At 40.2% G+C, this 22,832-nt stretch overlaps 13 non-coding genes across 13 annotated transcripts; all 13 read right to left on the bottom strand.

Annotated features, from left to right (window-relative positions):
• Nucleotides 1–14,781: 14,781 nt before the first annotated feature.
• On the bottom strand, nucleotides 14,782–14,854 carry AC3HAE_038941 (transfer RNA phenylalanine (anticodon GAA)). The gene has a single exon. It is a non-coding gene; the product is annotated as a tRNA-Phe (tRNA).
• A 563-nt stretch (nucleotides 14,855–15,417) lies between these two features.
• AC3HAE_038940 (transfer RNA phenylalanine (anticodon GAA)) lies at nucleotides 15,418–15,490 on the bottom strand. The gene has a single exon. It is a non-coding gene; the product is annotated as a tRNA-Phe (tRNA).
• Nucleotides 15,491–16,051: 561 nt separating this feature from the next.
• AC3HAE_038939 (transfer RNA phenylalanine (anticodon GAA)) lies at nucleotides 16,052–16,124 on the bottom strand. Its single transcript has one exon. It is a non-coding gene; the product is annotated as a tRNA-Phe (tRNA).
• Nucleotides 16,125–16,475: 351 nt separating this feature from the next.
• On the bottom strand, nucleotides 16,476–16,548 carry AC3HAE_038937 (transfer RNA phenylalanine (anticodon GAA)). The gene has a single exon. It is a non-coding gene; the product is annotated as a tRNA-Phe (tRNA).
• A 352-nt stretch (nucleotides 16,549–16,900) lies between these two features.
• On the bottom strand, nucleotides 16,901–16,973 carry AC3HAE_038936 (transfer RNA phenylalanine (anticodon GAA)). Its single transcript has one exon. It is a non-coding gene; the product is annotated as a tRNA-Phe (tRNA).
• A 353-nt stretch (nucleotides 16,974–17,326) lies between these two features.
• Nucleotides 17,327–17,399, bottom strand: AC3HAE_038935 (transfer RNA phenylalanine (anticodon GAA)). Its single transcript has one exon. It is a non-coding gene; the product is annotated as a tRNA-Phe (tRNA).
• A 353-nt stretch (nucleotides 17,400–17,752) lies between these two features.
• Nucleotides 17,753–17,825, bottom strand: AC3HAE_038934 (transfer RNA phenylalanine (anticodon GAA)). The gene has a single exon. It is a non-coding gene; the product is annotated as a tRNA-Phe (tRNA).
• A 1,203-nt stretch (nucleotides 17,826–19,028) lies between these two features.
• On the bottom strand, nucleotides 19,029–19,101 carry AC3HAE_038933 (transfer RNA phenylalanine (anticodon GAA)). Its single transcript has one exon. It is a non-coding gene; the product is annotated as a tRNA-Phe (tRNA).
• Nucleotides 19,102–19,454: 353 nt separating this feature from the next.
• On the bottom strand, nucleotides 19,455–19,527 carry AC3HAE_038932 (transfer RNA phenylalanine (anticodon GAA)). Its single transcript has one exon. It is a non-coding gene; the product is annotated as a tRNA-Phe (tRNA).
• Nucleotides 19,528–19,880: 353 nt separating this feature from the next.
• Nucleotides 19,881–19,953, bottom strand: AC3HAE_038930 (transfer RNA phenylalanine (anticodon GAA)). Its single transcript has one exon. It is a non-coding gene; the product is annotated as a tRNA-Phe (tRNA).
• A 766-nt stretch (nucleotides 19,954–20,719) lies between these two features.
• Nucleotides 20,720–20,792, bottom strand: AC3HAE_038929 (transfer RNA phenylalanine (anticodon GAA)). Its single transcript has one exon. It is a non-coding gene; the product is annotated as a tRNA-Phe (tRNA).
• Nucleotides 20,793–21,996: 1,204 nt separating this feature from the next.
• Nucleotides 21,997–22,069, bottom strand: AC3HAE_038928 (transfer RNA phenylalanine (anticodon GAA)). Its single transcript has one exon. It is a non-coding gene; the product is annotated as a tRNA-Phe (tRNA).
• A 353-nt stretch (nucleotides 22,070–22,422) lies between these two features.
• AC3HAE_038927 (transfer RNA phenylalanine (anticodon GAA)) lies at nucleotides 22,423–22,495 on the bottom strand. Its single transcript has one exon. It is a non-coding gene; the product is annotated as a tRNA-Phe (tRNA).
• Nucleotides 22,496–22,832: the final 337 nt, after the last annotated feature.

Genomic DNA, 22,832 nt, shown 5'->3' with positions numbered 1-22,832 from the left:
GGGACGGCATTTTCTACCCATGCCGAATTCTTGGCACAGGTTGTTACAGTGCTACAAATAGAGCAAATGAAGCAACATCCCACTATATTAATTATTAAGACCCCTGAAACCGAGGATGAGCGTCTCTGAGCGTGGAGGATTCTGTGCTTGGTGGGACATCTGGGGGTGGTGGGTGAGAGGGGGGCCATCAGAGACTGCCGTGGTTGGGCCTCATAACAAAGGTTTTCACATATGGAGAGCTGGGGAATGATTATTTAAAATAGGGTTCAACATGCATCTATATTTTATGTATTATAAGACTGTACAAGGACCGAAAGCATTTATTTTTGCAATTTGATTGCAACTGTGTGAATTATTTGCCTCACTTTCCCACTCTTTTTCTTCATATTTTGAGAGAACTGCAGGATGTTGTTCATCTCTGGAACACTCGCCCATGCAGAACTGCTGTGTCTCACTGTGGATGTAACCTGCACCAATGGGGAATGCGCCTATGCTTGTGCAGGCACAGTCTAGTGTCTAATATCCAAGTTCAGTGGAGATATATAGGTGTAGGTAGGTATAGGTTTTCTAGACCAGATTCTAGTACTCACCCAAAAGACAACACACACACTCTTAATTTCAACAGTTCAAAGCCATTCAATTCGGAAATGTGGTTATTTCAATATCAATATTAAAGGAGATGTGCTATGTTGTATCTATGTATTATTCTATTATGCTATTTAAATGTTCTTTTCTAATATTCTATTTATTGTCTTTATATATTTATATACTATTGTATATCTATATTCTATTTAATATCTATTTATAATCTTATTTCCTTAAAATCCTATAAATTTATCATCTTAATATATTACTTATCCAATCATATTATATGTTAGAAACTAAACAAAGTAAATCCAACCCAAAATAAAATTTGAGTGCACTCAAATAAAATAATAAAGAAAAGAAAAGGGGGAATTATTCAGTCTTCCAATTTGTGCAAAGTGCAATGTCCAGATCCCAAAAGCAACGGGAAAGTTGATGTAGAGGGTGATGACGATAAATCCAAATCCAGGGCTATGGGGGGAAATCCAAAAGGGAATATCCAAGGGTTCCTGGGGTGAAGCAAGGGGGGTTGTTCGGGATACTAAAAAAAACAGGATTCCAGTAGCATGTACCAAAGACAAAGGACAAGAGTCTTCTTTCTTCTTTCCAATAGGCGATCATCTGTCAAAGAAGCTTCGTGTTGGCAAGAGGATCTTAATATCGTTATCAATGTCCGTGTTCATGACATGTTGCAAGTATGAAGTCCAAGTGTCCGTAGTTCCAACTTATCCGTATTTGAATTGTTCTTTTAAATCTCTTCTCTTCCCATCTCTCTCATCAGACGTACTCTCTTGTTTAACGGTTGACGGTAGTGATGGCTCGTTCGCGAACGAATCAGTTTGAACGAACGACTCTTTAACATGAACGAACCGACCTGATTCCCCGTTTCAGTTCGTATTGTTCGTTCTCCGAGACTCGACTCCCAGCTCCACCCACTAGTCGCTGAGTCGTGCTGACTCACGAGTCGCTGTTCGTTCACTGACTGTGTTTAGCGGTGAAGACTCGAGGACTGAGAAGTCACGAGAGCCAGCCCGATTCCGAACATGAAGCGCTCCTCAGCTAAAAGGAACTTTTAACTAAAAGTTAATGTTGTGTTGATTGATGACCATTTGCACCATTGCACTATCGTGATTCGTTTGAGAATGAGAAAGAGGGATGAGCCGAGTCTGACCAACTCAGTGACTGAGAACCATGATTCACCTCTACCGGAAATGCGACTGAACGAACGAACGAACGAACGATTCGAACGACTCTTCTTGGCGAACTGACCGACGCAAACTGATTCATTCAAACAAATCATGAAATCCACCACTAGTTGACGGTTGTCTGTTTTTGTTTGAATTCTGCAGCTTGTGCGCCTCCTAGAGGTTACTAGTGGAACTTACATATGTAGGGTAATCATGTGGGTTACACTCAGTTATGATGCACACCCTATACAACTATTTGGTGCTAGGGAGTACCTTAAAGAGGAAGCTCAACAGAAGATACAGGGGTCCAGGAGGGAGGCCTTCAGAGAAGACCATAGCCCTGTGATAATACTGGGTTGGACATCTGTTGCCTTGCCATGGCAGAAAACGCTCTTCATCCACCCACCTCTCCCGTGGAAGCTGTTAAGTTCTTACGTGCTTACATACGTGCCCAAATTCAATAATCACAAACATCCTATTTCAGGAAGCATGTGAGAGTCCAAATGGGGTTGCTTTTATTTGTAAAAAGCATTTCTGAAAAAAAAAAAAAATTCTTCCAAAAAAAAAAGATATATATATATTTTTAATATACATTTATTTAGCGACCCAATTAAAATGGTTGCGACCCAGTCTTTGGGAATGACGTGTGAGCGCCACCGCTCTGGAGCCGCTCAGCCGGGCGCCCGGCCGTCGGCACCGGAACGAGATGACATGATGTCGTCCAGCGACCCGGGACCCGCCCTGTCTCCAGGCTCACAGTGAAGATCCTCTGGAGAGGCTCAGCCAGCGGGGGCTGCACAGACAGCAGCAGTCTGGCTCACACACCATCGGGGCCAGCTGCCTTCCTGGAGCGCAGCCTCCCGAGCTCGTTTCTCACTCATTCTCGACCATATTATTATATTATTATTGAGACTTGTAACATTTGTTATCATCACTGTGGCGTTTTCATGATGTAAACTGAGGGAGCAAAAGCAGCATCGGCTCCAAATATTGGTTCAAAAAATCTGTATCGGCGTATCGGTCATCGGCCAAGGCTGATGAAAAAGAATCTGTATGGGTGGATCCCTAGTCTGCTGTGAGGGACAGGGGCGGCGCAGGAGAGAGGAGGGGCAGCTGCAGTGATGGGGCTGCCACCGTGTGGAGGAGGGGGGGGGGGGGGGGGGCAGCAGGTGACGTGGTGGAGGAAGAGATGGATGAGGCTGTGCTGGCAGGTGTTGTAGAAGTGACTCATCTGCCCTGTCCACACCACCCGCTGCTGCCTGGCAGTTCCTCTGCTTGTAGCCGGTGAGGGTCCTCGTTCCCCTGCACACCTCTCTGGAGTCGTTGTGCGGCAGCTTTCTCTCCACTTTCCTTTAGTATTCCATCTTGGCCTGCTCTAAACTCCTGTGCCTTCCTTACTCTCCCCGTCTCCATCCCTGAAGGCCTCCTTTGTGTGGTGAAGTCTTTATGTCTCTGGTGATCCAGGGTTTCTTACAGTCCTTGTCCGTAGTACAATCGACCCAGGGCCGTAGCTGCCATTGAGGACACGTTATGTCCTCGCTATTCTGTCCTTAAGTTTCGTTTAAATATATATTTATATTTTTTATATAATATTTTATATAAGTTAGTGAAAATGTAGACATGTATGGAAGCAAATCTGTACCATAATTCAAATTAAAGTGGATTAACAGAAATGCTTTTTCATTTTGAGAATATAGCTGCATTTTTTGACACATAAATAAAATTAATAATAAATCATCCAAACTCCATTTTCATTTTTTTCTTCAATATTGCTCATTTTGTAACTTAATTCAAATGAAAAGGACATTTAAGATTTAATTTTCGAAAGATGCCCCGGCAAATAGTTACCAAAATTCAATTTGAAATGTCAAATTTGAAAATGAAAATGCATTAGCAGAAAGGCATTTTCATTTCAAGGTCATTGCTGCATTATTTGACTCATGGTTCGATCCCTGGTTTCAGCAGTATATCCTCTGGATGCAATTATTTGATTAAATCTGGTTAGTTTTGATCTTCTAAGCCGGTTGTGCTTTCAGCATACCCTCTGGATGCCATCTTTTTTTAAATTCCTGTGTTGAACTTCTAAGCTTGTTGTTAAAGTTTATTTTTATTCCCCACATTGTAAATTATTCTGCTTGAATGTGGTTGGTTGGATTACAACAGTGCCGAAATAGCTCAGTTGGGAGAGCGTTAGACTGAAGATCTAAATGGTCCTAATTTTTAAAGCACTTTTATCCAAAGCGCTTTACAGTGTTGACTGACATTCACCAATTCATGCACACATTCACAAACCGATGGGGGAGTCAACCACGCAACCACACAGGGCGACAGGGTGAGGCGTCTCGCTCAGGGACACCACGACACTCTAGCTAGGAGGAGCCAGGGATTGAACCAGCAACCTTCCAGTTACCAGTCAACCCGCTCTACCTCATGAGCTAATACCGCCCCTGTTATTTAAATGTCCCTGGTTCGATCCCTGGTTTCGACAGTTCATCATCAGCGTCACCTGTTGGTTTTTAATCCTGTGTGTTGATCTTCTAAGGCTTGTGTGTGTTAGTTTATTTTTACTCCCCACTTTTTAAGGTATTCTTTAGGAATGTGGATGTGGATGGTAACCGCAAGGTTGCTTGTTTACTGACAGCCCAGGTAATGCCCAAATAGCCAATGAGATGCTTCACTGAGGGCCTGGTTACCGCTTGGGCAGCCAATAAGTTTCAAGGATTTTCAAGGGTGTAAAGTTTCTGAAAGAAATTTGTTTGTTTTATGAAACAGTGTGATTCACTTGAGTATGTTTCTCAGGGGGGGGTAGTGCGGGGCTCAGGCGGGGGTAGTGCGGGATCGCTGGCGGACGGGATTGTTGACAAGGGGGGGGGGGGGGGGGGGTAGTGCGGGATCACGGTCGGACGGAATTATTGATGGGGGGGGGAGGGGGGCATTCACCTGTTGCTCTGTTGTCATGCGGTAAACGGGGGGCATTCAGGGACCGTCGGAAAGTTGAATTGTTTTTATATTATTATATTTTATATTATATATTATATTCAGGGCTAATTAAATTATATCCGGGGCTTTAGCCCCGAATAAAACAGCCTAGTGACGCCACTGATTAAAATGCTTTATTTGAATCATAAAGGAGGTTGAGAGAGTCACATGTAATCCATTTGAATGCTTTATTTGGATCACACAGAAAGCTCAAACAAACGAACACACAAATATATTCTTGACTTGAAATAAATTAAAAGCAACCGAATGATGGAAAGTAATTAGTACAACCAAATGAACAACCAAAGAGACAGTAAAACATATCAAACAGCAGACAAAGTAATGGGCACTGGTTAATTTCCGGAGCTACCGTGGTGAAGGATTCTAAAAACAGGTGGTAATGCTATTGTTTGATGATTTATAAATACACCACATGGTTACAAACCTCAAAATCAATTTATTTCAGGTGTTTCATTTAACATCATGGAGCTTGTCTCAGTGCACTTGTCTAAGATGTCCTACAAATCACATTGCCTACATTAAAGTCTAAAAGAGATAAATATTCTGATAGAAAGTAAAGATTCACCAACAACAAAATATACATGGTCACTCTAAACACACATACAGAATAGAACTTGACTGATTCAAATTTCTCTTTCCATGGTCAACCCATACTAATTTCTTTACAACAATGGATGGAGTTGGTTTCTTCCTATGACTATAACAAAGATCCCTCAACGTCCAGGCTGTATCGACTGACATTTTTCTATGTGATGGGTAGTGGGATTGTGGTGTACAAGTGAGAGATGCTAACAGGATAATCAAGAAAGCCGACTCAGGAGGAAGAATTCTCTGAGCGTAATGTATTGCAAATAATATCAGAGACATGTTGATATGCTACGGCAGTTAAACTATAGCACACATCCCCCTCCTTGCTGCATTGTTGTGGCAGATGATGTCGACTTGGATTTATGTTTAGTACTTACTTTTTGCTATCTTTGTATTGTTTGTCATTATTGTAAGGACCCCCTCGAAAATGAGATGGTACATCTCAAGGGGCTATCCTTGAAATAAAGAATAAAGAATGTGACTACATTTTCTTCTATTTTTATTTGGCTTTGTGTGTGTTGACATGCAGGATGGTGCTGTTGTGGCCATCTTATGTCTTTAAGAATGGATAGAGTCTAACTTACCTAACCTAAACGTTACCTTATTATTATTATATTGTATATTTGATTAAACTTCCCTCTACTTCCCAGGACTACTCTCGATCATGTTTAAATTAGTTTGCTTGTGTCTCACTCCAGTAACTATGTAGCCTGGGTAAACCCAGAAGAGCTGTTGAAACTGGTTTCACTCATCTGGCAAGGAGCCCATTGACAAGCATTTCCTAATCACCCAGGATCCAATCACAATGGGTGGGCTTTTAATGACAACAGAGAGAGCAGTGCACTCAACACAACCAATGACTTCGCTGGGCTTTTTTTTTCTTCAAACTTGAGTATAAAACGGAATTTGACAACCTTCACTTTCAACAAATATGTTTACTGCACTTCCAAAATAAGTTGGGTTAATGCACCAATTTAAATTTAGTTTCACACATTTAATTTCACTGCTTTGCTACTCTTCTGGAAATAATAAGTCAATGGGTCCTTTCAGACACAGTCTGGCATTACCCAGGCTGGTAACTAAACCTAACTATTGTTAAGAATCCAAAATAGCAAGCGGCAAACCAAAGGCAAAATGTGTGTGTGTGTGTGTGTGTGTGTGTGTGTGTGTGTGTGTGTGTGTGTGTGATTAATCATTGAGTAGATGTTCAATATACATACAATATATATCAGAGTGTGTGTGTGTGTGTGTGTGTGTGTGTGTGTGTGTGTGTGTGTGTGTGTGACACTACTTGTCTCCCCTCACTGTGATGGTACCGGTAAAGGCTATGGTACTAACTCAGCCGGTCATGAGATCTAGATCAGGGACACTGAAGCATTATGCCCAACCCAAAAGCCTGCATAGATATCCTCCTCACTGAAACTGCCCTCCTTTGTGAACCAAGGGGTGCTTTTGTGTGTATCGTTATCAATGACATAGAAGGCCAGGGTGTTGGCATCGCGGTCCAGAAACAATCCTAATTTTCTGGTACCTGGAGGTGGGGCTGGCAAGTTTTCGTCTCCATAATTGTGATAAAAATAGTAACAGTCACCGTAGCACCTCAGGCTCCAGGACATGTCATTTAGCCCGATCCAAGCGTAGTAGGACTTACGCTCCATGGTTTCCTGGGCCACCCCTATGTAGACGTCCCCCCCACTCCACTCGCACTCCCAGTAGCTGCGTCCGGCAGGCAGAGGCTCTTTGCAGAGCACCTGTTGGCAGTTTTTGTGATCGAATCTCTTTGGGTTAAAGCTACGTTCTTGTGCCGTATCTGTGTATGTCACTCTCCGCTCATCCTCAGAGAGAACGACATAGTGGTTTGCTGTGTTCTTGTCCAGAGTAAGATTGCAGGCAACTGCAAACCATAAACAGGAACACATGGCAGTCACACACATGACAACGGGACAGTGAAAACATTTAAACATTTACTTTTTCATGCTTTTTCATACATGAAAATCCTTGCTGAAATTTAAAACTAACTCAAATCTCATTCTGAATTTCAGTTCTGTATAGGTGTGTGTGTGTGTGTGTGTCATGTTCGCTCTTGCAAGCTGTCTTTTCACAAGTTCAAGAAATTTCTCACAGTAGTTCGAACTACGCAGCCCTATTCATACAATTAAACAGTGAATCATTTGTAGGTAAGACAATTACATTGCATTAAGTGTAACATTTGTGTAACAACAGGGTTATTAGAGAAAAACTTACATGCGTCCAAATGCATTTAACATTTGGATCTTTCAGCTGTCCATCATGATACCAGCGGACAGAAGCTCCTGGGTTCTTTGGGTCTGAAATAAAACTGACGATTCTGGTCTTGATGGGGGCTTTGTTGAAAGTCTCAACGGAATCTTTCAGCATTTTCCTGACATTGGGTCTGTCATACCAGGGGTGGACTTCCTGTCCAAGGACTTCCTGTCCTTGGGTGCCACGAGATGATATTTTTTGCAGGTACGGCTCCGCATCACCCAGAGAGGTGAAGCAGAGAACAAAGGCATCAGTGACATCAGAGCCCATGAGATACGATCTCTCCAGGTCATGTTTGGTTTTAAAATTTTCCTCTTGTATGTTTTTGGTATTCAATGTAATAATGGTGATCTCATCCTCTTTCCCTGTAAGCCACTTCATCATTTCACTTCCACTAAAGCCAGATGTATCCTGGGACTTCAGGAGGTCTTTCAGGGCTGATTCGTCCCCATTGCCTCCTCTGATGTCTGGGATCAGCTGTTTCATTTTTGACTTAAACTCTGTGGTGAAGACATTCAGACTGCCTTGGAACTTCTGCAGTTTCTTGGTGATGTCTTCAGTCTTCATCTTTTTGCTGCTCTTCTCTAGGTCTCTGACCTTCACCTTGGCCTGGTGGAGGTCATCCAATGCCTTCCCCAAATCATTCACTATTTGCACCGAAATCATATTCTTCAGCTTGGATTCAGTGGTATACTTGCTCAGTGGATACAGCGTGACCTTGACAGGAATGACATTCTCATTGTTCTCTCCCAGCAGGCTGGGAAGCTCCTGATACACCTTCACAGCCATCTCATACGTAGAGGGGATTTCTCTCAGCTGAAAGTCACCATAGAATTTGCATGTGTAATTCTTCACCTTGTCCTTTACGTCACTGCTGATATTTATACCTGCACTCCCACTCACAGTAACGGTGGGGATCTTTTTTATCATGACATTCATGTTTGCCTTGATATCCTGCTTCTGTGAATTCTCAGTGGCTCTTTCATGGAATTCCATGATTGCATTAGCCCCATAGGTCACTCCGACCACAACATGAGTAGCTTCCATCCTGCTAAAATTTTGTCGATCTGGTGTTGGTATCGCATTTATGTTGAGGTCCTTTCGTATGGTGGTCACAGAGTAATTCAGTGTGACTCTGGAGTCTTGAGCGGAGGAGGTCTTATCAAGGAGGTATTGTGCAGATCCACCCACCTCTATCAGTCCACCACAGAAGCTAGCCTTCACTGAGGCATCCACGTCCAGCACATCCATCTTTTGGCTGAGAGACTCAGAGGATTCCACAGTGTAATGGGTGTGGGGCTTTGGAGCAGTGTCTGTAAATTGTTGTATTACCTCAGTTGTCCACAATTGCCCTGAAATGAGAGATGGTTATGATTATGGCTTTTTGGCAAACACTTTTATCCAAAGCAAGTGAGAGTCAACATACAAAATACAAAAACAAATTGAGATTGAATAATAATTATTTGATCTCATAAGATAAGCCAGATGAAGCGTGGCATGGCAACATGTGTCACAATGCAACTATAAACCAGAAAGGATCACCAAAACCTACAATTTAATCATTGGTCTGTCAGATCACAATCTTACACTGATCGCTAGAAAGCTGGCCAAATCACGCTATCGGAATCTACACATGAAACAAAACACAATTCCAATATATCCTTCATCTCAAAGAAAGACTTGGGACTCATTGAAAACGAAATAAAGCAACAAGTTGGACTGACATTTCTCATTACAAATCCTGTGAACAAGGAAGGATTTTGTGTTGAAATATATAAAAACAAGGGCCAAGAAACCAAAACACTAAACACAACCGGTTGTATAGTCATCTATGGGACAAAATTAGAAAGAGAGATGCTTCTCTAAAAACTAGGAACCAATTGTCTGATTTTTAAAAGTTTAATAAACAGTCACACAGCACCTCAGAAAGGCTAGGGCAACTTTTTTCTAGATCTTATCAGAGATGCCAAAGGTAACAGTAGAAGCTATGGAATAGCATTGCTAAATGACTTGGGAAGGACAAACACACATGTGAGAGTATTCAGCTCAAGATCAACGGCTCTATTCAGTGCTGTGCTATTCGATTTAATTTTTCTAAATTCTGTGCAACAACTTAGTCAGATGTTTCTGAGAATACATCCTCTGCAACCATTTACTTGTGAAAGGCCTGTATTTGAACACAATAAATAAGACAGAAGTTGATCAAATATTATTGTACTTGTGAAATAGCAAGGCTAAATATAGCAGCAATGAGGGGGTCAAGCAGAATAGGCCAGAGTAGCCACGGCGACAAGATCGAAAAGGTTGCCGAATCAGGATCGCTTCTAACTCACTTTATTTGGTAAAGGTCTAGTATGATATCTACGAAGAAAAAGGAGAGAACACACGTGGGTGCCCAGCCTAGAGCGTTCTGGTCTCTAGGGCAGTGGTTCTCAAAGTGGGGTCCCCTGGGGGTCCGCGGCGCATTGCCAGGGGGTCCGTGAAGAGTTTGCTACAAAATATGTAAAAAAATAAAAAATAAATTCTTTTTTTTTTTCACATATTTTGTAGCAAACTCTCTTTTTTAAACCTATATTTCCGTAATACATGAAGTATTTCTCAAAAAGTTAGATTCTCTCTGTGTATTGCCTATTACTGCATCCGTGCATTTTCATTGTGTTTAAGCACTATACTTATCAAATGTTGCACTATTGTTGCAGTTCATTTTTACTTGCTCACCCACCCCTCCACACACACACACACACACACACACACACACTCTTTAGCGATGATTCATGATTTACCTACTAAAACAATTGCCTCTCAATGTATTGAGTATTTTATTTGTGTTATATTGTCTGTTATATCAATGGCTTTTGGCACTGAATGTTTGAAGCATAAAATAGTTCAAAAGCATCTAACAGAACAAATAGATAAGAGCCTGTATGATTACATTTGTGTCGCGGTTATTATGAGGGTCCTTGAAAGATAGGCAGGCGTGGCCTCTATCATGGTATTGAGAGCCCCCCCCTTGAATGTGTGATCAGCTGCTGCCCCCTTGTTGCTATGTGCAGGTATTACAGCTTTTTATTATATGGACTCGGTCCTGACCCCTTGTGGCTATGTGCGGGTATTACTTCCTTACTATTTTATGCGCTGATAGTCGTCAACCATTAACAAGCTGCTTGTTAACACTTACAAGCTGCACGTTAACTGTTAACAAATATGCTTGTAAGTAACTTAAAGGCTGCTTATTAACACTTACAAGCTGCACGTTAACAGTTAGTTAATGTTATTAAAGGATAACAACAGTTAACTGTTAGAAATGCATTGTTAACTGCTTATTAGGCACTGTTAATACCTAATAAGCACACACACGTTATTTTAAAGTGTTACCAACGGGTCAAATTTGACAAACATGAATGAGTGAGTTATCATGGGACTGTCCTGAATCAGTGTGACAATTTTCACAACTTTTTACCAAGGCGTTCTATGGGCTGCCTTAGACTCCCATGGCGGAATATTAATAATGCTAGGAAAATTTACTAAAACAATGGTTGTCTCGCAGCTTCGCTGCTTGATCACCAAAAATATACACTGCCTGAACACTGTCACATTCCACCACACTGTCTGTCACACTGTTCCACACAATGCTGCTACTTTCTTGAATAGATTAAAACCAACTTGGACCATGATGGAGTGGTTGGAGCGGTCTTTCTAGAGAGACTTTGATACTGTCAATCACAACAAACTGTTGTCAAACTTGGAAATTACAACCTTTCCTCACACACCCAAAACTGGATTAAATCATATTTTAGTGACCGTCACCAGTGTGTGCGTGTAACCAATACACTATCTCCATTTAAAGCAGGGGTGTCAAACTCAAATATACAGTGGGGCCAAAATTGAAGTCTTGGACAAAGTCGCGGGCCAATTGAATTGTTGACGGGGTGTACGGGATTACGGGCTGCCGGAGTTGACGCGCCAGGTTTACCGCACTAAGACGCGCGTCAACGCGTTAACGCTGAAATGCGATATGACGGCGGGCCAGTTCTGATAGACATCAGATATTATCTGGCGGGCCGGATTAAATTACACTGCGGGCCGGATTAGGCCCGTGGGCCATATGTTTGACACCCCTGATTGCACACTGCATGCACACTGGGTATACCGCAAGGGTCAATCTTGGGGCCATTACTTTTTAGCATATAAATAAACTACCTGCCCTCCATGTGTGATGAAGTCAGCAATAATGTATGCAGACGACACTGTTCTATATACTCATGGAAAGAGCGCTACAGAGGTTGCCAAGAAATTAACAGAGGCAATGCAAAATGTTGCTGTCTGGTTATAAAACTCATGCCTCACTTTAATCATTGAAAAAACTGTAACCATGTCAGGCACATACTGAAAATGTTCAACTACTATAGTATGTGTCCAAGCTGAAATTAACTTTAAAAGCTTGTCTTCCTTCGACGGATATTGATCTTTACATGTTCAAGCTCAATTTCATCGTTACATATATTTTGAGCATTCATTTGACATCATGTTTATGTATACTGTATGGTCCTTGCGGTTGTGGAGACATTGAAGACCGTTAGAACTTTATCATGGGTCCCTTCTGGTCCCAGCCTGTACCAAAACACTCTTAACTCTTGATGAAAACACCACTTTCATGATTATGAATATGGAAAAACTGTATAAAATAATTTTACACACTTTCAACATTTACAGTCAGTACCGAATAGTTGAGTTTAAAATCCTCCAAAAAGGATATTACCTGGTTCTACTCGATCACTCCTGGCATTGTAGAGATCGCCCAGGCTCATGGGTCTGCCAAGAGCACTGATCTCCATGGATGAGTTGACTTAAAGTGAATCATCAGAAAGATAAATCAACTCAATGCATACATTGATACAATCCGTACAAAAACAACATATAATTATAGTTATAGTCATGCATAAATAACCATAAAACCTCATATCAATGTCCATAATGCTTTATGAGCTGTTGCATTGACAGATTACGACTGGTGGCTATACCAGATTATGTCATTCGTCAAAACAAGTTTGCATTAGTGGATGATTAGTGAAAATAGAGAAAACAGCGAAAAACATTTCCATATGATGTGGCATCAGTTGCTTACTTGTATACATGGTTGTGTTAATTCTTTAGAACTTCAGGTAAAGGTGATCTTATGGCCGTTGTTCGAAAGAAGTGTTTCTACCCAAGTAAGCTGTGCGTCACTGGAGATAAAAAAGACATTGATTAAATATATTTTTTAAGAACTATTTTTATTTTTATCTCATACTTTGCACAGCTAGGAGTTGCAGATGCAATCCACTGCTTTTCCGTTCCACACATTATTACAAATACATTCTTGAATCTTGAAAATATCTCAACAAACTTTTCAATTTTGAGTTTAGCAAAGAACTGGAACACACAATCTATAATATACAAGACAATTCATAGGACATTCTGTTCTACTGTTGAGATGTGTTGTGTAAATAATTCACATTCAAAGAGTAAACAAAGCTATGATTCGTGTACACTTTGAAGGGTATTGAGTTGATTTTGTGAATGAAATCCCGCTTCAGTTCTTGATATAGTAAGTAGAGAGAGCATCCACTATATTCTACTGAACATTATCAGGCATAACTTCAATTTCCTGATATTAAACATCATCGTTTGCACTCCCTGCTCAGTCATACCTGCTGGACATAAAGCTGCAGGTCAGACCAAAGACACCAGGGGGAAAGGATAGAGTCAGAAAAGACAAAAGCACCGTCCACTTTGTCTCCCTCTCTATGTCAAAGAGTCGATACCAATATGTCAACAGACTCATGGGACATAAAACGGAGGCCTAAGACAGAAGAGTCCAATGTAATGAAAAACTGTACGAAGACTGTATTCACCTCAAATACGCATGTCCACAGCCGTTCAGTGTACACATAGCCTTAGAATACTCCAAATATTATACTGACATGTAAAACCAAGATCATAACTTTGGCATTGTCCTCACTAAAGTGTAAAAGCTAATATCCTCCTAACTGAGTTAAACATTTTAAAAATTACAAGTAAAAAAACGGAAATGGACACAGTTTTCTACTAACCTGACGGTGCTGACGTGAAGTCGTCGGCAGATGACTTAGCAGGCGGCAGAGGTTCAGGAGTCTGAAGCTGTCGACAGGATGGCGATGACGATGATAATGAGGTTGATGATGAGATGATGAAGAGCAATGTTTTCTCTCAGCTCAGGAGCAGAGTGAAGATTGAAGCTCGGGGCACCAGCTTAAATACACTACAGAGTAGCACACACCCTCCCTCACTCCCTAACCACAATGACATCATGATGTGGAGCTCTGTTCCTCGCGCCCCATCTTCACTGCTCATTTTCATATGCTAAGAGCGAACAGCAACAAGGCTTCAGAGCGGGAGCTGAGACCACGGCTCAGTGACTGGGTTACCTGTTATCAGCAAGGAAGACGCACGCACGCACGCACGCACGCACGCACGCACGCACGCACGCACGCACGCACGCACGCACGCACGCACGCACGCACGCTACTTGCAGGGAGCACATCCTCTGTAACTTTGATGAGAGACAACAGAAAAATGCACAAACAACAGCATTCAAAAAGAATACCTTAAAAAGTGGGGGATAAAAATACACTAACTTTTACACAAGCCTTAGCAGATCAACACACATGGATTAATTACCAACAGGTCAACCTGATGTTCAACTGCCGAAACCAGGGATCGAACCAGGGACATTTAGATCTTCAGTCTAACGCTCTCCCAACTGAGCTATTTCTGCACTATTGTAAAACAACAAACCACATTCAATCAGAATAACTTACACTGTGGGGAATAAAAATAAACTTCAACAACAAGATTAGAAGTTCAACACTTACAGGAATTTAAAAAAAGATGGCAAATCATGGCATCCTGCCGAAACCAGGGATCGAACCAGGGATATTTAGATCTTCAGTGTAACGCTATCGAAATTGACCTATTTCGGTTTAAAAAAATGCACAAACAACAGCATTCAAAAAGAATACCTTAAAAAGTGGGGGGTAAAAATAAACTAACTTTTACACAAGCCTTAGCAGATCAACACACATGGATTGAAAACCAACAGGTGAGCCTGATGTTCAACTGCCGAAACCAGGGATCGAACCAGGGACATTTAGATCTTCAGTCTAACGCTCTCCCAACTGAGCTATTTCGGCACTACCTTACTACAACCAACCACATTCAATCAGAATAACTTACACTGTGGGGAATAAAAATAAACTTTAACAATAACATTAGAAGTTCAACACTCACAGGAAATTAAAAAAAGATGGCAAATCATGGCATCCAGAGGATATACTGCCGAAACCAGGGATCGAACCAGGGACATTTAGATCTTCAGTCTAACGCTATCGAAATTGACCTATTTCGGTTTAAAAAATTGCACAAACAACAGCATTCAAAAAGAATACCTTAAAAAGTGGGGGGTAAAAATAAACTAACTTTTACACAAGCCTTAGCAGATCAACACACATGGATTGAAAACCAACAGGTGAGCCTGATGTTCAACTGCCGAAACCAGGGATCGAACCAGGGACATTTAGATCTTCAGTCTAACGCTATCGAAATTGACCTATTTCGGTTTAAAAAAATGCACAAACAACAGCTTTCAAAAAGAATACCTTAAAAAGTGGGGGGTAAAAATAAATCAAGTTTTACACAAGCCTTAGCAGATCAACAACCATGGATTGAAAACCAACAGGTGAGCCTGATGTTCAACTGCCGAAACCAGGGATCGAACCAGGGACATTTAGATCTTCAGTCTAACGCTCTCCCAACTGAGCTATTTCGGCACTATCTTTCTACAACCAACCACATTCAATCAGAATAACTTACACTGTGGGGAATGAAAATAGACTAACAATAACATTAGAAGTTCAACACTCACAGGAAATTAAAAAAAGAAGGCAAATCATGGCATACAGAGCATATACTGCCGAAAACAGGGATCGAACCAGGGATATTTAGATCTTCAGTCTAACGCTATCGAAATTGACCTATTTCGGTTTAAAAAAATGCACAAACAACAGCATTCAAAAAGAATACCTTAAAAAGTGGGGGGTAAAAATAAATCAAGTTTTACACAAGCCTTAGCAGATCAACACACATGGATTGAAAACCAACAGGTGAGCCTGATGTTCAACTGCCGAAACCAGGGATCGAACCAGGGACATTTAGATCTTCAGTCTAACGCTATCGAAATTGACCTATTTCGGTTTAAAAAAATGCACAAACAACAGCTTTCAAAAAGAATACCTTAAAAAGTGGGGGGTAAAAATAAATCAAGTTTTACACAAGCCTTAGCAGATCAACAACCATGGATTGAAAACCAACAGGTGAGCCTGATGTTCAACTGCCGAAACCAGGGATCGAACCAGGGACATTTAGATCTTCAGTCTAACGCTCTCCCAACTGAGCTATTTCGGCACTATCTTTCTACAACCAACCACATTCAATCAGAATAACTTACACTGTGGGGAATGAAAATAGACTAACAATAACATTAGAAGTTCAACACTCACAGGAAATTAAAAAAAGAAGGCAAATCATGGCATACAGAGCATATACTGCCGAAAACAGGGATCGAACCAGGGATATTTAGATCTTCAGTCTAACGCTATCGAAATTGACCTATTTCGGTTTAAAAAAATGCACAAACAACAGCATTCAAAAAGAATACCTTAAAAAGTGGGGGGTAAAAATAAATCAAGTTTTACACAAGCCTTAGCAGATCAACACACATGGATTAAAAACCAACAGGTGAGCCTGATGTTCAACTGCCGAAACCAGGGATCGAACCAGGGACATTTAGATCTTCAGTCTAACGCTCTCCCAACTGAGCTATTTCGGCACTATCTAGCTACAACCAACCACATTGAATCAGAATAACTTACACTGTGGGGAATAAAAATAAACTTTAACAATAACATTAGAAGTTCAACACTCACAGGAAATTAAAAAAGAAGGCAAATCATGGCATACAGAGCATATACTGCCAAAAACAGGGATCGAACCAGGGACATTTAGATCTTCAGTCTAACGCTATCGAAATTGACCTATTTCGGTTTAAAAAAATGCACAAACAACAGCATTCAAAAAGAATACCTTAAAAAGTGGGGGGTAAAAATAAACTAACTTTTACACAAGCCTTAGCAGATCAACACACATGGATTAAAAACCAACAGGTGAGCCTGATGTTCTACTGCCGAAACCAGGGATCGAACCAGGGACATTTAGATCTTCAGTCTAACGCTCTCCCAACTGAGCTATTTCGGCACTATTTTAATACAAAAAACCACATTCAATCAGAATAACTTACACTGTGGGGAATAAAAATAAACTTCAACAACAAGATTAGAAGTTCAACACTTACAGGAATTTAAAAAAAGATGGCAAATCATGGCATCCAGAGGATATACTGCCGAAACCAGGGATCGAACCAGGGACATTTAGATCTTCAGTCTAACGCTATCTAAATTGACCTATTTCGGTTTAAAAAAATGCACAAACAACAGCATTCAAAAAGAATACCTTAAAAAGTGGGGGGTAAAAATAAACTAACTTTTACACAAGCCTTAGCAGATCAACACACATGGATTAAAAACCAACAGGTGAGCCTGAAGTTCAACTGCCGAAACCAGGGATCGAACCAGGGACATTTAGATCTTCAGTCTAACGCTCTCCCAACTGAGCTATTTCGGCACTATCTAACTACAACCAACCACATTCAATCAGAATAACTTACACTGTGGGGAATAAAAATAAACTTCAACAACAAGATTAGAAGTTCAACACTTACAGGAATTTAAAAAAAGATGGCAAATCATGGCATCCAGAGGATATACTGCCGAAACCAGGGATCGAACCAGGGATATTTAGATCTTCAGTCTAACGCTATCGAAATTGACCTATTTCGGTTTTAAAAAATGCACAAACAACAGCATTCAAAAAGAATACCTTAAAAAGTGGGGGGTAAAAATAAATCAAGTTTTACACAAGCCTTAGCAGATCAACACACATGGATTAAAAACCAACAGGTGAGCCTGATGTTCAACTGCCGAAACCAGGGATCGAACCAGGGACATTTAGATCTTCAGTCTAACGCTCTCCCAACTGAGCTATTTCGGCACTATTTTAAAACAAAAAACCACATTCAATCAGAATAACTTACACTGTGGGGAATAAAAATAAACTTTAACAATAACATTAGAAGTTCAACACTCACAGGAAATTAAAAAAAGATGGCAAATCAAGGCATCCAGAGGATATACTGCCGAAACCAGGGATCGAACCAGGGACATTTAGATCTTCAGTCTAACGCTATCGAAATTGACCTATTTCGGTTTAAAAAAATGCACAAACAACAGCATTCAAAAAGAATACCTTAAAAAGTGGGGGGTAAAAATAAACTAACTTTTACACAAGCCTTAGCAGATCAACACACATGGATTAAAAACCAACAGGTGAGCCTGATGTTCAACTGCCGAAACCAGGGATCGAATCAGGGACATTTAGATCTTCAGTCTAACGCTCTCCCAACTGAGCTATTTCGGCACTACCTTACAACAACCAACCACATTCAATCAGAATAACTTACACTGTGGGGAATAAAAATAAACTTTAACAATAACATTAGAAGTTCAACACTCACAGGAAATTAAAAAAAGAAGGCAAATCATGGCATACAGAGCATATACTGCCGAAAACAGGGATCGAACCAGGGATATATAGATCTTCAGTCTAACGCTATCGAAATTGACCTATTTAGGTTTAAAAAAATGCACAAACAACAGCTTTCAAAAAGAATACCTTAAAAAGTGGGGGGTAAAAATAAATCAAGTTTTACACAAGCCTTAGCAGATCAACACACATGGATTAAAAACCAACAGGTGAGCCTGATGTTCAACTGCCGAAACCAGGGATCAAACCAGGGACATTTAGATCTTCAGTCTAACTCTCTCCCAACTGAGCTATTTCGGCACTATCTTTCTACAACCAACCACATTCAATCAGAATAACTTACACTGTGGGGAATGAAAATAGACTAACAATAACATTAGAAGTTCAACACTCACAGGAAATTAAAAAAAGAAGGCAAATCATGGCATACAGAGCATATACTGCCGAAAACAGGGATCGAACCAGGGATATTTAGATCTTCAGTCTAACGCTATCGAAATTGACCTATTTCGGTTTAAAAAAATGCACAAACAACAGCATTCAAAAAGAATACCTTAAAAAGTGGGGGGTAAAAATAAATCAAGTTTTACACAAGCCTTAGCAGATCAACACACATGGATTAAAAAACAACAGGTGAGCCTGATGTTCAACTGCCGAAACCAGGGATCGAACCAGGGACATTTAGATCTTCAGTCTAACGCTCTCCCAACTGAGCTATTTCGGCACTATTTTAATACAAAAAACCACATTCAATCAGAATAACTTACACTGTGGGGAATAAAAATAAACTTCAACAACAAGATTAGAAGATCAACACTTACAGGAATTTAAAAAAAGATGGCAAATCATGGCATCCAGAGGATATACTGCCGAAACCAGGGATCGAACCAGGGATATTTAGATCTTCAGTCTAACGCTATCGAAATTGACCTATTTCAGTTTAAAAAAATGCACAAACAACAGCATTCAAAAAGAATACCTTAAAAAGTGGGGGGTAAAAATAAATCAAGTTTTACACAAGCCTTAGCAGATCAACACACATGGATTAAAAACCAACAGGTGAGCCTGATGTTCAACTGCCGAAACCAGGGATCGAACCAGGGACATTTAGATCTTCAGTCTAACGCTCTCCCAACTGAGCTATTTCGGCACTACCTTACAACAACCAACCACATTCAATCAGAATAACTTACACTGTGGGGAATAAAAATAAACCTTAACAATAACATTAGAAGTTCAACACTCACAGGAAATTAAAAAAAGAAGGCAAATCATGGCATACAGAGCATATACTGCCGAAAACAGGGATCGAACCAGGGATATATAGATCTTCAGTCTAACGCTATCGAAATTGACCTATTTCGGTTTAAAAAAATGCACAAACAACAGCATTCAAAAAGAATACCTTAAAAAGTGGGGGGTAAAAATAAACTAACTTTTACACAAGCCTTAGCAGATCAACACACATGGATTAAAAACCAACAGGTGAGCCTGATGTTCAACTGCCGAAACCAGGGATCGAACCAGGGACATTTAGATCTTCAGTCTAACGCTCTCCCAACTGAGCTATTTCGGCACTATTTTAAAACAAAAAACCACATTCAATCAGAATAACTTACACTGTGGGGAATAAAAATAAACTTTAACAATAACATTAGAAGTTCAACACTCACAGGAAATTAAAAAAAGATGGCAAATCAAGGCATCCAGAGGATATACTGCCGAAACCAGGGATCGAACCAGGGACATTTAGATCTTCAGTCTAACGCTATCGAAATTGACCTATTTCGGTTTAAAAAAATGCACAAACAACAGCATTCAAAAAGAATACCTTAAAAAGTGGGGGGTAAAAATAAATCAAGTTTTACACAAGCCTTAGCAGATCAACACACATGGATTAAAAAACAACAGGTGAGCCTGATGTTCAACTGCCGAAACCAGGGACATTTAGATCTTCAGTCTAACGCTCTCCCAACTGAGCTATTTCGGCACTATCTAGCTACAACCAACCACATTGAATCAGAATAACTTACACTGTGGGGAATAAAAATAAACTTTAACAATAACATTAGAAGTTCAACACTCACAGGAAATTAAAAAAGAAGGCAAATCATGGCATACAGAGCATATACTGCCAAAAACAGGGATCGAACCAGGGACATTTAGATCTTCAGTCTAACGCTATCGAAATTGACCTATTTCGGTTTAAAAAAATGCACAAACAACAGCATTCAAAAAGAATACCTTAAAAAGTGGGGGGTAAAAATAAACTAACTTTTACACAAGCCTTAGCAGATCAACAGACATGGATTAAAAACCAACAGGTGAGCCTGATTTTCAACTGCCGAAACCAGGGATCGAACCAGGGACATTTAGATCTTCAGTCTAACGCTCTCCCAACTGAGCTATTTCGGCACTAGTTTAATACAAAAAACCACATTCAATCAGAATAACTTACACTGTGGGGAATAAAAATAAACTTCAACAACAAGATTAGAAGATCAACACTTACAGGAATTTAAAAAAAGATGGCAAATCATGGCATCCAGAGGATATACTGCCGAAACCAGGGATCGAACCAGGGATATTTAGATCTTCAGTCTAACGCTATCGAAATTGACCTATTTCGGTTTAAAAAAATGCACAAACAACAGCATTCAAAAAGAATACCTTAAAAAGTGGGGGGTAAAAATAAATCAAGTTTTACACAAGCCTTAGCAGATCAACACACATGGATTAAAAACCAACAGGTGAGCCTGATGTTCAACTGCCAAAACCAGGGATCGAACCATGGACATTTAGATCTTCAGTCTAACGCTCTCCCAACTGAGCTATTTCGGCACTATCAAACTACAACCAACCACAATCAATCAGAATAATTTACACTGTGGGGAATAAAAATAAACTTTAACAATAACATTAGAAGTTCAACACTCACAGGAAATTAAAAAAGAAGGCAAATCATGGCATACAGAGCATATACTGCCAAAAACCGGGATCGAACCAGGGACATTTAGATCTTCAGTCTAACGCTATCGAAATTGACCTATTTCGGTTTAAAAAAATGCACAAACAACAGCATTCAAAAAGAATACCTTAAAAAGTGGGGGGTAAAAATAAACTAACTTTTACACAAGCCTTAGCAGATCAACACACATGGATTAAAAACCAACAGGTGAGCCTGATGTTCAACTGCCGAAAACAGGGATCAAACCAGGGACATTTAGATCTTCAGTCTAACGCTCTCCCAACTGAGCTATTTCGGCACTATCTTACTACAACCAACCACATTCAATCAGAATAACTTACACTGTGGGGAATAAAAATAAACTTTAACAATAACATTAGAAGTTCAACACTCACAGGAAATTAAAAAAAGAAGGCAAATCATGGCATACAGAGCATATACTGCCGAAAACAGGGATCGAACCAGGGATATTTAGATCTTCAGTCTAACGCTATCGAAATTGACCTATTTCGGTTTAAAAAAATGCACAAACAACAGCTTTCAAAAAGAATACCTTAAAAAGTGGGGGGTAAAAATAAATCAAGTTTTACACAAGCCTTAGCAGATCAACACACATGGATTAAAAACCAACAGGTGAGCCTGATGTTCAACTGCCGAAACCAGGGATCGAACCAGGGACATTTAGATCTTCAGTCTAACGCTCTCCCAACTGAGCTATTTCGGCACTATTTTAAAACAAAAAACCACATTCAATCAGAATAACTTACACTGTGGGGAATAAAAATAAACTTTAACAATAACATTAGAAGTTCAACACTCACAGGAAATTAAAAAAAGATGGCAAATCAAGGCATCCAGAGGATATACTGCCGAAACCAGGGATCGAACCAGGGACATTTAGATCTTCAGTCTAACGCTATCGAAATTGACCTATTTCGGTTTAAAAAAATGCACAAACAACAGCATTCAAAAAGAATACCTTAAAAAGTGGGGGGTAAAAATAAGCTAACTTTTACACAAGCCTTAGCAGATCAACACACACGGATTAAAAACCAACAGGTGAGCCTGATGTTCAACTGCCGAAACCAGGGATCGAACCAGGGACATTTAGATCTTCAGTCTAACGCTCTCCCAACTGAGCTATTTCGGCACTATTTTAAAACAAAAAACCACATTCAATCAGAATAACTTACACTGTGGGGAATAAAAATAAACTTTAACAATAACATTAGAAGTTCAACACTCACAGGAAATTAAAAAAAGATGGCAAATCAAGGCATCCAGAGGATATACTGCCGAAACCAGGGATCGAACCAGGGACATTTAGATCTTCAGTCTAACGCTATCGAAATTGACCTATTTCGGTTTAAAAAAATGCACAAACAACAGCATTCAAAAAGAATACCTTAAAAAGTGGGGGGTAAAAATAAACTAACTTTTACACAAGCCTTAGCAGATCAACACACATGGATTAAAAACCAACAGGT

The sequence above is a fragment of the Micromesistius poutassou genome (assembly GCF_964030765.1).
Source record: "Micromesistius poutassou genome assembly, chromosome: 23".
NCBI lineage: Eukaryota > Metazoa > Chordata > Actinopteri > Gadiformes > Gadidae > Micromesistius > Micromesistius poutassou.
This window is presented reverse-complemented; position numbering and strand designations above follow the sequence as displayed.